Source organism: Corapipo altera, unplaced genomic scaffold, assembly GCF_003945725.1.
Source record: "Corapipo altera isolate COAL_440 unplaced genomic scaffold, ASM394572v1 51, whole genome shotgun sequence".
Classification (NCBI taxonomy): domain Eukaryota; kingdom Metazoa; phylum Chordata; class Aves; order Passeriformes; family Pipridae; genus Corapipo; species Corapipo altera.
Window position 1 is genome coordinate 1,738,642 of NW_020884892.1, and position 16,044 is coordinate 1,754,685.

Consider the following 16,044-nt stretch of genomic DNA (forward strand, 5'->3'; position numbering starts at 1 on the left):
TATGTATCTATTTATTTAAAGTTTTGTAAGCAACCTTTAAAACAGGACAATGTACTTATTGAGCAGCAGTGATTCGGAGGAGAGAAGAAGCACAGTGTCAGACAGACATCACTGGCTTGTGGTGTATAGCTATTAAAAGTCTGGATCACAGCAGGAAATTGGGCATGGCGAACGGATGCATCTAGGAGGGGTGGAGCGGTGGAGGGGACTGTGCATCCCTAAAATAGGCACAGCATTTGATGCAGCTCTTCATGACACCCAAATTAGAATGGCTGTGGGTGTGTGCCTGACAGGTTGTCCCTGCTGAAGATGTTACTGCACCACTGTCATCCACGAAGACGGAAAATAGGTAGAAAACCTGGAGAATTTTTAAGAGATGGCTAGAATGTCTTAAAGGCTAGGAGAAGACCACTCTGGTCATGTGGTATCATGGGCCTCAGGCATCCAAATTTGCTGGCGCTTTCAAAGGGTGATTCCTCTGTTGAAATTTTGCAGAGGTCCGTGTAGACATGCCTCCAGTTGCAGGCCATTGTGTGCTCTAATGCATGCTCTATCCTCCAGTGTCCTACGAGCTATTTAAACATTTAGTTTTGGTATGAGCAGTTCTTGCAGTTCCCAGGAATGAAACTAGCCTTGATGCATAGATCTATGCTCATTTTAGCTGAGCTCCCTAAAGCAGTGTTGCTGCATGGCACTATAGCATTTTTTAGAGTACATACCAAGAACGATTGTAGTAATGATGCTGATTGCTGCTTAAACAGGTAAAGAAGACATGTTCTTCTGCTATTATTGCGGATATTGCTTCAAAGGTAAGATTTCTATGGTGAAGTAAATGTGAACAGAAGAGCAGAGGCTTTGCAAAGATTGAACAGTTGAATTTTGATAGAATAATTCCTTACCTTTTCTAAAAATGAGACTTATGCATATGTATTAGGATTGAAGGATCCCTTTGTGTGAGGTGTACTTAGGAAACTGAAATTACTGCAATATTAAGACTAACACACCTTCAGCAGTTACCAGTGCCAATATAACTAATCTCTTCTTTAATTAATGTTTGAATATAATTAAGCAACAGCACAGTGTAAACCTAGTGGTGATTTTATCATTGAAGAAACTTTCATTTCCATGAAGAACAAGAGCAGCGTTAGGAAGAATAAAAAATACATGAGCCCTCTGAGATGATGTGAGTGTATTAATCTGAATAATGCCTACCATACCTCCTTCTCCAAAACAACAGCACCAGAAGGTGGTTTTCCTTTCTGTCCCTTAATACATTGACCATTGTTAAATAGTTCAATGCAAATAATAGAGTAACTTTATCTCAGTCACTCCATATCTTCACAAACAATCCTTGTAGTGTCATATGAATTGCCAGTATAACATGTAATGAGAACCAATAGGCACAAAACATCAAAAGTTAGGGTGTGCAGTTTGAGAGATATAAGTAGCGATACAGGAAAAATAAAAGCCTGTGTTTTCATTTTTAGGAGCCTAGAAAATGCTTCTATGTAAGTATGTTGCTAATGCAGAAGAGACACCTCTCTGAAGGTCAAAATACTGTGAGTTTCAGGCTGTTTATTTAGAAACATGAACATGTATTTATTTTAAAATAAAACAGGGGCTTCCTCTGACACAAAGTCGTCAAGTCTACTGTGTGTCTGGATTTGATTTTCAATTGAATCAGGTTCAGTTTACAATATAACAATGTTTATCAAATGTGTTTTCCTGAAATGTCTTGTGTTTTTGATGAGGAAGATAGATGGGTATACACTGCCAGGAAGTTCCCTGTGGGAAAACAGAGTGAGATATGATTAGAATGATTCAGGAAAGAACAGTGAAGAAAGAAAGGCAGGCTCAATTCTGTGGGAGCAAAAGTTTGTGGAAGAAGATAAAAAGGTGATGCAGGCAAAAGGAAGACATTAAAATTCATTAAAGAGTTTGGATGACAAATATTAAGGTTTGGACAGGAGAGATGTTTCTTACCTAAATGATTATTCCAAACCTAATGAGCTGAGAAGGAAGACCTCAGAAAAAAGCAAAGACTGCAGTAGCTGCATTGATGGAGAACAGGTGGCCAAATGCTTGAGGTGGATGGTCCATATTGCTAGTGCTGCAAAAGAAGAAATCAGAGAATTTAGATATGCCTTAGATACTTTGAATGCACAGAGGAAGAAAAAGGATAATCAATTAACAGATATTCTTAAGTCAGAAAAAGGCCATTCCTCTCCCAATGTGTATTTCATGCGTAGAACTGCCCTTGATCCTAATCAACAACTGTTGTACCCAGTTCCTGTCGGAGCTGCAGACACATCTTAGATGGAGATGTCAACCGATGATGACAGAAGGTTGGAGAAAACAGTGGTGATTTTTTTTGTTTATTTTTTACGCAATCTTGTTTGAAAATCCTACTGAAAGTCGTATTTGATTTCTCTGATCTTGCCACACATTGTTGTAAATGAATATGCCAGACATGAATGAAAAGGGCACCTCTTGTTAGATTCAGCTTCTGGATGGCCACATGGAGATGTGACAGGAAAACTGGTCAGAGGTCAGTTCAGCTTTTGGGAACTGCCAGGTTTGGGAGACAGAAATGAACGCTGAGTGATTGCTTGTCACCAGATGAAAGCCCAAACATGTCAAAGGGGTGAAATGAGGACAGGTCCTGGAGGGATATGACATGTGTTCAAGAAGACACAGTAGTTACGAGACAAAACAACATAATGAGGGCTCAGTGAAATCACTGAAGGAAAAGAGGACACTTTGTCATGACAGACAAATAAGACCCATCCACCAGTAAATGGACACATCAAGGTGGTTGTCGATGGCAACAGAAGAAATTAGACTGCCAGAGTGCTGCTCCATTGCTAAATAAAACAGGGTAGGCATCGATCTCCAGCCCAGAGTTTAAATGGCAAGGAATTGCTTGTATCCACACAACTCCTCCTCCCTTTCTCTCAACTCACCCTGCCTTCAGGGAATGGTCCCAGGAAAGTGTCATGGCCCTGTTTGTTTGTACTAATGTATCTCACCCAATGATACAGGGCGTTGAGGCCATTAAATATGCAAAACAGACTCTGCCATCAAAGTTTGAATGCAGGAAGAAGGGCTCATACATTCAGAGATGGGGGATGAAGGCTATGTTCCTGCTCTACTTGGGAGACAGGCATGAATATGACAGGCATTGAACAGAGAGGAGAGAATTAGGCTGAAAATGAACCAGTCAGAAACCCTGGAGTGATGGGGTCAAGGGGACAAGCCAAAGACAGAGAGAGATCAAGGGCAGGGGAGACAGCTCTGAGTCAGCAGCACTGGAAAGAAATCAAGTCAATGTCTCTGTAATGGCCTGGGGTCCTTTTATATCATCTCTTTGCAGTGCTAGCAGCAGCAATATTTGCTGTAGCAGATGTGGATTTAATTAATGTGCAGCTTATTTCTCTCTCTGGGTCACTCTGAAACCTCAAATGGAGGGCGAGAGTGTGTATAGGGAATTGCCTACAAATTCAAGCGGAGTAAGAGGACACAGTAGGGTCAGTCCTGGAGGTCGTGGGGTGGAGGAAGCAGCAATTGCTGCCTCTCACCCTCATCCCTCAACTGAAGTTGAGCTCAAGGGTAGGAGTGAGACATGGTTGGCTTTTTTTCCTGAAATTGGAGCTCTGGACATTGTGGCCAGAACAGTCATTGAGGGACTTTTACAGCAGCTTGTTAAGCTCCTGACTGGCACATTTGCATGGCTGTGTAGGTCACTACAATATTTGTTTTCCACTCATCTTCACTTTTCTGAACCCACTGAAGTCCATTTCCTCAAAGGGAGTTCCCCTAGAGAGTGCCCTCTGATAGCAAAGAGATCTCACAAGAATGGATTGAAGGGATGGTGTGAGAAGGAAAGGTTTCCTTTTTTACTATATATATCCTTTTGCCTCTTGCAGATATTTTGACAACGCTGCCACAATTGGCTTCTATAAATGTGATTTTAAAAAAAATACTGAAAAGTTAGGACCCTGGGGGAAAATGCTAAAATCTGGTTTGGCAAATTTTGTGGGATTAGGAGGTAAATTTTTAGAAAGATAAGAAGATTCTTATTTTGATAGATAGACATATGTCTGTTGAATGGGATTGCAAAAGATTTTAATGGAAAAATTCATTCTATAAGAAGGGCTGGAGTGTAAAGTGAGACTGGAATAAGCATTTTTATTCGAATGCCATTCCTATAGGGTCAGTGTCTGATATCCATGGCAAAGAAACTCTGTGGGCAATTCCATATCAGAAAGGCTGACGCAGAAGTAGCTGGGCTTTCTCAAAAGGGAATGAACCTTTCAAACATCTTTTTGGCTGATTGTAGGGATAGGTACAATTTCAAGAGAATTTGTGATGGAAAGCTAGAACTCGATTTCAGTTAGGAAGACTGTAAAATACCTTCTCAAATGGGTTAGAACTTTTTCCCCCTTCCTTCTACATTTCAGAGAAAGTTGCAGGGAGAAGTTGTGAGCAAGCTCTCTCTTTCCCTGGTATGCAGAGAGACAACATGCTTGCAGGCATGTACAAGGCCTCCTCGGGCCAGAGAGGATGGGGGAGGAGAGAGAGAATATACAAAAAGGGCATTGCCCTTTTTCCCCTGGGGGCCCAGGGCATGCAGCATCATTAAGAAGTGGTCCTTGGGTCTGAAGGTCTCTTTTTAATCCTTCTACTGCCTTGGCATTCTTGGGAAGAATACCTGTGTATGCTTTACCTTACAATGATGCAAGATTGTGGAGGGTAGTTTCAGCTGGCACATATCACTGAATGGAAAATGGCAGCAGCACTGCAGAATGGCTAAACAGGTGGCTGAGAATAAATTGGTCAAGTAATACCAATAGTTACATCATCATGGCCAGGCTTCGCAAACAAAGAATTGGGAAGGACTCTACCCACATTTGTTGCAAGCACGTTGGTGGCTGAAAAGGCCAATACGAGATAGGCACGTCTGGATGCAAAAGGCACAACAGAAAGACTCTTTAGATGGTATATTCTGCAAGGCACAATTCTTTCTGCGTTGTCTTTTCTCCTCAAGGGTCATCCTGTGTGCTTTCTCAAAAGCATCAGCTGCGTTATAGATGGCTTGTCTCCAGGTGTCCCGATTGGAGGCCAGAGTAGACCAGTTATGGTGATCAATATGGCCAAGGCTGAGATGTTGTTTCAGGGAGTCCTTGTATCTTTTCTTTGGGGCTCCTCTCTTGCGGCAGCCAGTGGCAAGTTCACCATAAAGCAGGATCTTAGGGGGGCGGTGGTCCTTCATCCTGGAGACGTGCCCTGCCCAGCACAGCTGTGTTCTCAGCAACATGGCCTCAATACTTGTGACTGCTGCTTGTTCAAGAACATATGTATTGGTCGCATAATCTGACCAGTGGACGTTTAGGATTGAATGGAGGCAGCTTGTTACTGTCTGCATTCTTAACATAATTTTGCAGCTCACATTCCCTGTTGAACCTCCTACTTCATAACCCTTCCATGATGACACCAGACTTTGACCAAGACTAGATCTACGCGTTCAAAATCTGACATGGTTGAAAGGAAGCTTTGCAAAGTCCATTTCCGAGCTCCAGTGTGAGGCTCCAAAGAGTGACTGATTACCTTCCATGGCCAGTAATTTCATAAGGCACTCTCTGCTGTAGGTTGTTGGCATAATAATTAGTTGGACTGAATTCGGCTTGGCTGATTTATAATAGGAGAAGACAATAAAGTATTTTGGCTCCAGCTATGGGGTCATTAGTTTTTTAATTGCCAAGGCAATGCAGAGCTGTCTCTGATAAATGATTTCTTGTTCCCTCTCTCTTTCTCTTTAGAAATATCTCATTTGCTAAGTGGCTGCCCCACTCTTGAAGCTCAGCCAGGTAACAACAGAAAGAGATTATATTGAAGTGTTCATATTAAAAGTACTCAGAGCTAAAACCACTGTCAAAGGCTTATTCAAACTCAACTTCAGGGGCCTGATTCCATGGAGGATGGTTTTGCTTCCCATCCAGAAACCAAATATGAAGCAACATTTACAAAACCCAGAAATGTCTAGTGCCAGAACAGAGAGTAACAGTCCTACTTCATAGCTAGGAATGAGCTGTGTTCATCTGTAAAGACATTAGGGACATGGTTTAATGGTGGACTTGACAGATCTCGGTTAACACTGGGACTCAATGATCTTAAAGGTCTTTTCCAACCTAAATGATTCTATGATTCTGAGAATGACCTTTATAATGAGGTTATTAATTTATATTATGGTTCTGCTATGGAAACTCCTCTCTAAGGTTGAAAAATATTTTATGTAAAGAGAGAGGGATGAATTAGTATTACTGTTGCATTCTGTGGGCCTAAGGATTTATGTAAAGCAAGGTCTGTAAGGTGAAGTAGAGGTAGTGTCTCTTAATAGACTTACCAAGAGAGACAGCCCTCCAGGCACAGAAATCTTGTTAAAAATGACTAAACATATAGTTATGCCAAAGAGTTTCCTGCAGAGCTGTGAGGGTACAGGTGGATAGATGGAGTGGAATGGGACAATGGACTCAACATAAAGTTGAGGCTATTTTAAGGCTAAGCAAGGACTCTTAGGAATGTCTTTAGGGCATCACCCACCCCCCTGGGAAAAGAGGTCCATGCCTTTCTGTGAATTGTAATAACACTTACAACACTGGTCTCATTTTGTATTTAACTTTCCTGGTGTAATGAGAATGGTAGAGAACTGTGGTGTCCTGCCTTCCTGTGCTTGCTTTTCACATCTCCATTGCTCCTACTTTACCTCATGGCTGCCTAGTTTTTGATCTCCTGTGAAGGAACTGGCAGTGAAAGCTCCACTGATGAAGTGTTTGAAAAACAATGAGGGATCCAGGAAATAGGGAACTGTGCTACTTTTAAGCAATTCAGCTGCCTCTCCCATACATTGTGTTACTACCCTGCTGGTAACACTGAAGGAGATGAGTATATCATTGTGCCTACTTGTTTTCAGACTGGCCTTGACTGTTTAGGACCAGGCTACCTGGACTATCACTCTATATTCCATGAAAAAGGAACCCTCCTTCCCATCACCTTAGGTCTCCTGTGTATCAGAGTCTGTTCTGACTCCTGAAAGTTGTTTACCTTTTTCTGGGTCCCATTTTTCATTCACAGGAGTGAGACCTTTCTGCAGTGTCTGAATGTAAGAGGCCTGAGGTTAATAACCATGGATACTTAGGTTTCCTTTTGGGTTTTGATGTGGTCAATCTGACAACCCTTTTCCTTCTGGAATAATTGTTCAAATTATTTACTTTTTTTTTTTCCATCCTCTGTCATATTTTTAGGCTACCACTGTCTCTGTTCTTGCAATTTATTTGTCTTCTCCAGCTGCTCTGATTTTCCTGCTCTGCTTTTCTTCTGCTTCCACACAGCAGAATTAGTTCCTAAGTCTGCCACAGCCATGTAGTTAATAGATAACTTAAAGGTTTCCCTGGACACTGAATTCATTATCATTCATTTTACAAAGTAAGTTTTAGCATCTTTTAGTAAGTTCCATTCAAGCACTTGTTGAAGCCTAGGGTTTAATTCCTCTAAGTATGGGTTTGATGTTAATTTGCATTTACATAGTTTTTCCTGCTCAGTAGATGGTCGCCAAAATCAAATCCAAATGAAATTACTTTCAGGGCTCTTTCTTTCTAAACTGGCTTTTCATCAACCTGCTCCAACTCCATGTCCCTGTGAAGCATTCCATGTCCCTCTCCCCCTACACATTTGTATATTTAAATTTTCCAGTTGCTTTTGTAGGAAAAGCCACCCTACTAGAAAGTGCTGCAGTCCTACGTAGACTGAGTTCAGACAAACTCTCCCAATCTCTAGCCATCATCCTATCATAGATTGCATCCTGTTACACCTATTTTTGAGCTGTCATCTTCAGTCCTCATTGTCATCAGGGATAAAACAGAATAGTTCCAGTTGGAAGGGATCTGCAATGATCAGCTACTCCAACTTAATTACCTTTTTCTAATGCAGAAAACACAGTGTCTATCTAGTCTGACTTTCTTTAATTTATAATTCTAGCTATCCATAGCATGGTTTTAATTCTACTCTGATAGGAAGCTCATCTTATAAAGGATCTTTGCTTGACAGTTTGTGAAGTGAAATGTCAGCAGTTGGTGTAACATACCAGGACTTGTTTTTCCTGAGCACATGAAGTTTTCTTTTGGAGCTATTACAGAGACTGTTGTTCCACAGGGGGAACTTTGCCTTGCTGGAGTGTGTCTCTGGCAGTGACCCAACAATTCACTGTGCAACCTGTTCACCTTTGACAGAGCAAAAGTGGTACCTCCTCATTGGCAATAATACTGTAAGTCTCAGAGGATCAAATCTGTGAAGACTGACACAGAGCAAAAAGGGCAGTGTCCCTTTATTCCCAAAGGCCTTCTTATGCTGCCAGTTGGTTCACGAGAAAGTTCAGATCCACCTTCAGTGTTTGACCCTCTTTTGTAAATGGTTCATTCAGAACCAACTGTTTTCCAGTAGGTGCCAGATGATGTCTAGCAGCCCTGTTTTTTCATTCCACATGTTGAAGTATCAACCGTTCACTAGATGCTCATATCCCAAAATAAAAAAACTAAAGGTCTTGCTGGCCCTGGGTTTGAAGTGGATATCCAAGGGGGAGTAAATAGACCTGAGTGTCCTCGTGGTGTTTTTCCCTGAGGTATCTTACCCAGCCTTCTACTCTTCTCACTTTCAGAGACTTCCTGAAGTCTATGCAATATTTTGCTATGTCTCTTCAGTGCATTTCTTTTTGATAATCTTGTCTCACTTTGACATCATGCAGACTTTGTGTGCTCAAAATTACTCGTTTGTTCTTTGCTGTGACCAATACCATGCCCAATGCTGTGCCCAGTCCTAATTCAATACCATCCCACAAATTAAAAAAAATAAAAAAGGAAAAAAGCAAAAAGAAAAAACCCAAAAAACCAACCAAAAAACCCCAACCAAATCCTCAAACAAACTCCCCTCAGAAAACAACAAACTGAAAACACAAACCCACAACTCTTGGCACAGACAAAGTCAAGCAGCCTTTCCTAAATGAAATCTATTAAAACTTTGAATTGTTGCAACCCAGGAGGGTTTTTCATGGAAAAAGAAATCTTTAGAGCTATAGGTGTTTAAAATCGACACCTTGGCAACTTCCAGGAACTGTGTACTGAAAGAGTAGGAAGTGACATATTACAAAATGTATGTTGATGCTGTGTTGCCCCCCCGCCTTGCTTCTTGGAACTGAGGGACAGTTGATGGCCAGGTTGATGGTGACAGAGAAGGGAGACATTCACTTAGCTCTCCTCATTGAGTTGTTTTTGAAAATAACAAACAGTATGAAGTAACAAATGTTTTCCATTTCAGAGAGAGCACAGAAGAGGCTCCAGCACCACTCTGATCCATGCCAAGAGAACAAGGGTTGGTGAAGCTTTGTCTTTTTGCTTCCCCTTTAATGACTTACATGGCCAAAGATACCAAGGAAGATGGGATAAACTTTCTTCATTGGTATGGAACTGTGGCAGTAGCAGATTATTTTTTGTGGGATCAGATGGAATTGTACCTTTCTGTCAAGTTTTACTAATTTGACAGTTCCTTAGCAAAGTTGTAGGTCTGTGCTAACTTCCCACGTACATTTAACTGGGAATGCACTAGCTATTCTGACACACATAGAGCATTAACCACCCCACCCCCCAAAATAAACTACAAATATTATGAGTGAGAAGGAAGTATTACTGAGATCTGATCAGCTCCATGGCTCTTTTGACTGAAGAACTTGATTCCAGTGGAAGAGATTATTATCTCAGTGAGTCCTCAAGGAAAGAATCAAGTATTATCTCAGTGAGTCCTCAAGGAAAGAATCAAGTAATCAAATAGACTGAAACAAAATCAGCATCTCCAGAATTAATTTCCTTCTACGTTAGAGTCATTTTCTGAGAGGGTGAGTGGAACGTGGTGGATGCAGAGTTTTTGGGTTTTAGGAAGGCTTTTCATACTGTAACTCACAGCGTCTTCTGGACAAGTGGTCCAGCTATGGGATGAGTGGGTACAGGGTACACTGGGTGAAGAACTGGCTGAAGGGCAGAGCTCAAAGTGTTGTAGTGAATCTGGCTGGTGACCAGTTACCAGAGGTGTTTCTCTGAGTTCAGTCTTAGGGCCAGTCCTGTTAAATATATTTATCAACAATCTGGATCCAGGAACTGGATGCACCATGAGCAAATTTGTCTCCTCTTTACAATTACATCCAAAAGAAGAAAGTACTTTGATAATTAAGTGGTTAAGATTGGTGATACTTCAAATCTACGGGAGGCTACTGAATCATTCAAGTGTCTACTGGATTGAATAAACCAATACATCAACTGTGCCACCCAGGTGTCCAATCAATTGTAAATTTGTGTTACTTTCCTTCCTACCTACTTTGCTTCATTGAATTGTTAACAATGACATAGCTGTTTGTAAAAAGTATCTGGTGGAGGTGTTGCTTGATTCTTTATGGCTTTCAAACTGGTGATGTATGAACCACAACTCTATATTCAATACACTTTCAGGAACAGGCTCTGAAATATTTTTTTCAGGCTTTACAGTGAGAAAAAGGTACTGAGGATGAATTCAATCAGACCTGATGACACCAGCGCATATCTGAAGGTTAAGTTATAGCTGTGGGTCTGGCTTTCTTGGAGATCTGGTTCCTGGACATTTTTAGCAGCAGTACACCTTCAGGAAGCCAAATAGTTTGGAACATGCCTTAGCGCTGTGAAAGCACAATGAAGAGTCTATGAGCAAAAAAGCTGTAGTTTTTCTATTTCAAAAAACTGAATATGTCTTCTCGCCTTCTCTGGCAAACACAGCAAGGCAACCTTCTATTTCTAACATCTGTATTTACTGAAGAAGAATGAAGCTGTAATTCCTGAACTGAAAGCTTTCTGTATTTTTTCTTTTTCTGTATTTTTCTTTTCTTTGGTTTTCTAGAAGACATCACATACTCTCTCACTTTGCTAAACCTATCTGGCAGGAACTAATTTGCCTATCAGTCACTCAGCCGGTTCTATATTTGTGTTTTCAATGGAGACTTGATTACATAGACTCAGTGTGGGGTAGATGGTGTCTGGCTCACAGTGATATACTTGGAAGGATTCTGTATGTAAAAGTATATTCAGTGGGTGAAGAAGTGAAAATGTATGATTTAATTCCATCCTTGTTTGATTCAATGTTTGAGTAAAATGGTAGGAAGTGTTGACTGCAGATCAACACAAGCTTCGCTATCCTGAAAAATTCCATGGGGAGAACATCCATTCATTTTTCCTGGTCTCCTCCATTTGATATAGAAAGACTTTATTACAACGGTAACTGTGGGTTTTTATATTAAAAAAATCAACACTGCTTATTTCCACTCTCCAGCAACCAATGCTCAAAATTATTTTAAAGGAGACAGTGGGGCATTAGGACTCTGTATCTAGGGCTTGTTGCCTCACCAGAAACAACAGACCTTGGTAGCTTTTTCCAGTAATGTGGAAACCTGATCTCCTGATGCACGCTTACCAAAGTTTAGGCTGAACCAATGTGCCTGGAAATGGCAGGCTTTGGTTACACCTGGTACTAAAAGAAAATGATGTGTTCTACTACTGCACACTTCTTTGCTTTGAACATAATGCAAGATATTTTTAAATTATTATTTTCTTTTTAGTTTCCCTCTTTTGTTTTCCAAATGTCTAAACGAGAATTCTTACTCTACCTGTCTCCTATATACCAAGAAATTCGTATGTTTTCCCATGTCCTGCAAAATAGAAATTTTCCTTGGAGGGAAAGGCTTCCAAGGTAGTTGGATAAGCTTGAAGTGTGGCTATAGCCCATGTGACATAGATTTGTTAGGGTAAAGACTACCATGAGGACAAAATGGGTTACTCTTGTGTTTTCTGTGGCTTAAAGGAAGAAAGTTGGAAAGATGTGCAGCCTCTGATCCGTGAGAAGAGGTTCACCATACCTATATAACTCAGCCCTTCCCAAAAGGCAGATGGCAGAATTTTGCACCATATTTATATTAGAGTCCAGTTTCCTATAAGTCTCCAAGTCTTAATTTTAGGATCTGTGTGTCAGTAAGCCCTATACCTTTTCTTATAAACCATGCCGTCTTTGTGAAGTACATGATGACAAAGGAAGTATCTGAAGAAGGATTGTGCGGTAGCCGACTGCATGCAAAAAATAACCCCATGGCAGGAAGGAAAATGGCCTTTGAAATATCATGCCAAGCAGACAATGAGCATGGCAAGGCTGCATTCATCAAGGGCAGGAAAAAGGCTGTTCCTAGTCAGAGTGAGATAAGGGAAAGCAGGGGATGAGTTTTAGGTATGTGCAGAAAAAGCAAAGTTTCTGTGAAATGAATCTGCCAAAATACAGACTAAATGTAAAGACCTAAATGTTTTCATTTAATTTTATGGTCTTGCAAGATTAAACCCTGTGTTGCAGGCACAGAAATTATTAAATCCATAGTGATGAAGAAAGCAAAGAAGGTCAACCTTTTACAGGGTGTTTGGCCATAATTCATCAGAAGCTTTAGAGCTGTTGATTTGATGTCATGCTGTTAATTTAATATAGAGTGGTACATACAGAAAAACTATTTCTTAATTTTTTTTTATTTTCAATTTAAAAAAAATCTTTTGAAGGGAATCTGAAAACAAAAATTTTCATTAAATGTTTTTGGACATGAGATTTGTAATTAAAAACTGTAAAAAACAACCTCTCTAATTCTCATATAATCAAACACAGCCTTTTACAATTTTTCCTACCGGTTCAAATCAACAATTATTTCATCTGTAGGGAACATGCAATAGGAAGAGAAAAATGTTAACTTTCACAAAACATTGCCTAGAAGTCATGGAGAGCACTAGGTTCAGGGCAAGGATCTTCTAATCAGTCAAGAGAAGTGCTCCACATGTCAGGAAAATAAAAATGCCTTGATAATTCTATTTCTGTCAAAGCAACTGGAAACAGACTATAACCAGACATGTTATAGAATAATAAACTAAAATTTAAAGTGGTGGTGGTAGAGTAGTAAAGAATTCCTTGTAAAAATCTCATCTACAGACAGAAAGCCAGGATGACCTTCCCAAGTAACATTCCTCTGCTAGCTGAAATGACTGTGGAAGACCCATAATGACTCTTTGAATGTATTTTCAGGCAAGACATTATTGCTGTATGAAGTCCCCTAAGAGGAAGCCAAGGGTTGAGACTGCAACTCCAGAAGTGTTTAATAGCCTTTTTATTACAGCCTATGCCCATTGGCTGGCACAGCTCTCAGATGGATTGTGTTCAAAGCTGCCACAGGCGCATTTTGCAATTTAACAGTGTCCTGAACTGTACTGAACAGTTTCCTCTGCAGTTGGCAGTGCTAAATGCTCTGCCATTAGTCTGGAAAAGCAGCTTTTGTCTCTCAGATGATCAGGACAATCACGGTTTTTTTTGTAATGGGAATATGTTTACAATCACTTTGTTTTTCTTATCTTTGGCTACTGTTGTGCTGTATTGATAGTGGGGTTAGCGATGACTTGGGAAGAATGCACAAAGATGTTATGGAACAAAGGCAATTAGTTGTCTATGCAGAGTAAGTCAGCTCAGAAAAGATAAGTACAGGCAAAGATCCTTGTCCGGGTTTGCAGGAGGCTCTCATCACACAATATTTAAAAAATCAGTCCTCTGAGTTGCAAACTTTTCAGGAAAGGATTTATGGGTTTCCATGAGGCTGAATGCTTGTGAACCAGCTGCTGGAGACCTTTTCTCTTGATAATTGAAGCAGGTGGATTTTAGCAGTTATGTCCTCTTCCCTTTCTCCTTTCCCCTTGCTACTCCATAAAGATTTTGTCTGAGAAGACTAACCAGAATCCCTCTTATCAAATTGCAGGTGTATCAGTATTGGTATATTTGGGAGGTTGGTTGTACCAAAAACACTCTACTGCAGATCATCTTTGTCTACACAGCCCTCACTCACCTTTTGTGCTCTCAGTGCAAGTGCTTATCTACTGAAAAAAAATATTAAAATCCTTGCAGTTCTTCACACTGAACTCTTTACATAATTTCAGAGTCTTTCTGAGAAGACTGTGGCAAGCAGAACTTGTGATAAATATTTTTGCAGGTAGAATGGGAGAAAGAAAGCATGGGAAAAATATTGTAGCAGTATATGAAGATAAAATTCTCATTTTGTTACAATGAAAATAATAATTTTAAATGGGAATTTTAAAATTAATACTATATTGATATCCTCTAACAAAACTCTTTGGAACTTTTGAAACTTCTATTTCAAAAATATCTTAAAATTTTTGTCTTTGATGTTTTTCTGACCTGCTTCTCTGCCACATATCTCTGAAAACCCAACACTGTAGGGTTGTATTGTCTCAAACATTTGTACTTGTGTGCATTTTCTCTCTAGAAAATAATTGTTAAACATATAGAGGGTTGGAACGTACTTACTGAAGTAGAGGTGCAAATGAATAACTCAGATAGCCTGAGAAGTTAATAACATTAGAATCATGAAAACGCTTTGGTTGGAAGGGAACTTCCAGGGATGAGGCAGCCACAACTTCTCAGGGCAACATAGGGAAAGGGATCCTGGTTTTACTGATAGTGGAACTGCAAACATGAATAATGGTGCTTGTTCCTTCAGACTCTATTGTGATAACAGCAGAGAAGGAAACACATGAGATGCTGATAAAAAGAGATAGACAGACTTCTCTCCTGTTTATCATTCCATGGCTGGAGGGTGGCTCATTCCTTGCCTGCTTCAGAATATTCTGGCCCACCTTCTCCATCTTCTCCTAAATACCTTGCTCATATCTGTCCATAATTGGAAGATTATTTCTGTGGTACATGGTTCCTCTGGTTTCCTTCAGACAACATCCTGTGGCTTTTGCTATCTTCCACTTCGGATACCTTCTTGTGTTCACTGTGGCATCTTTATTTTCACATTGGTGATGAAATATGCTGTTTTGAAGGTTCCTCAGGGAGTTTTCCATGCCCTCCTGCTCATCTCACATTTTACTGATGTTTTCTATTCCCAATGAGATTTGATACGGAAGGACATCTAGTTATCTGTGTTAATTTATTGTCTCTCAGCCCTGAACATCCTAACAGCACCACACACCATATCAGCAACTTTCAAAGACCCGGGCTTTAAACTTGAATTCTGTAAATTTGCGCGAGTGTTTGATCATGTTCTTATCTAACAAGTGGATAAGAAAGTATTTTACTTTTTAGCAAGACTACACTGCTGATCACTTTTGTTTTTCTGCAGTGCCTGAAGGCTTGGGAGAGTTGTGGCACTGTGTAGCTTTCTAAGTACAATATGCCTTGCAGGCCATACTTATAATAGGCATGTATTTGCCATCTAATTGAACTGATGAAAGAAAAAAAGAGCCAGGAGAAAAGATTAAATTTTCATTTTCTTTCACATGAACATTAATTTCTCTTGGTGCTTTTTGGTAATGAGAAGGGTGTGTTTCTGCCTAGTTATATAGCAGGACCTCCATAATTACAATTTAGCTCTTCTGGCTTACATCAAAAATTATCCATCCCTCTCCTGGCATATAATATTGCTACTAATGGGCTTACAACCATGTTGAAGGGTTTATCTTCTCACACTTGGATGAATTCTGCTGAACATGGGGTAAGACTTTAGTGCACTGTAGCTGAGATCTTTGACGTATCCCAAAAGTCCAGTACATTTAGGCGTCTTCCATCAATTTGCAATTGAAATAAGCAAAGGAGCAAACAACATAACAAAAACAACTACAAAAAAAGTTGTGGTTTCTTTACGTAGTTGTTGATGGAGAGATATTGTGCCTTACTCTGGAGCAGATCACATCTGGGTTCAAGCTTCTGTCATTAAACTAATTGATGTGCAACGTTTTGTATCTCTGAAAGAACTTTGAGGCAGACTTAACTAGAAGTGCCATTCAAGATATTCCAATCTTGGTACCACCAGGTAGGAGATGCCACCAAATGTCGTTACAACATTACAGTATAGATGCTCAGAATACTCCAAGTGTATTACATTTT

General features: G+C 40.1%; 1 long non-coding RNA gene across 1 annotated transcript; it reads right to left on the bottom strand.

Moving 5' to 3' along the window:
- Positions 1–1,634: 1,634 nt before the first annotated feature.
- On the bottom strand, positions 1,635–8,219 carry LOC113948166. Its single transcript, XR_003528027.1, has 3 exons — positions 8,141–8,219; positions 1,984–2,110; positions 1,635–1,785 (listed from the first exon to the last, which is right to left on the bottom strand). It is a non-coding gene; the product is annotated as an uncharacterized LOC113948166 (long non-coding RNA).
- Positions 8,220–16,044: the final 7,825 nt, after the last annotated feature.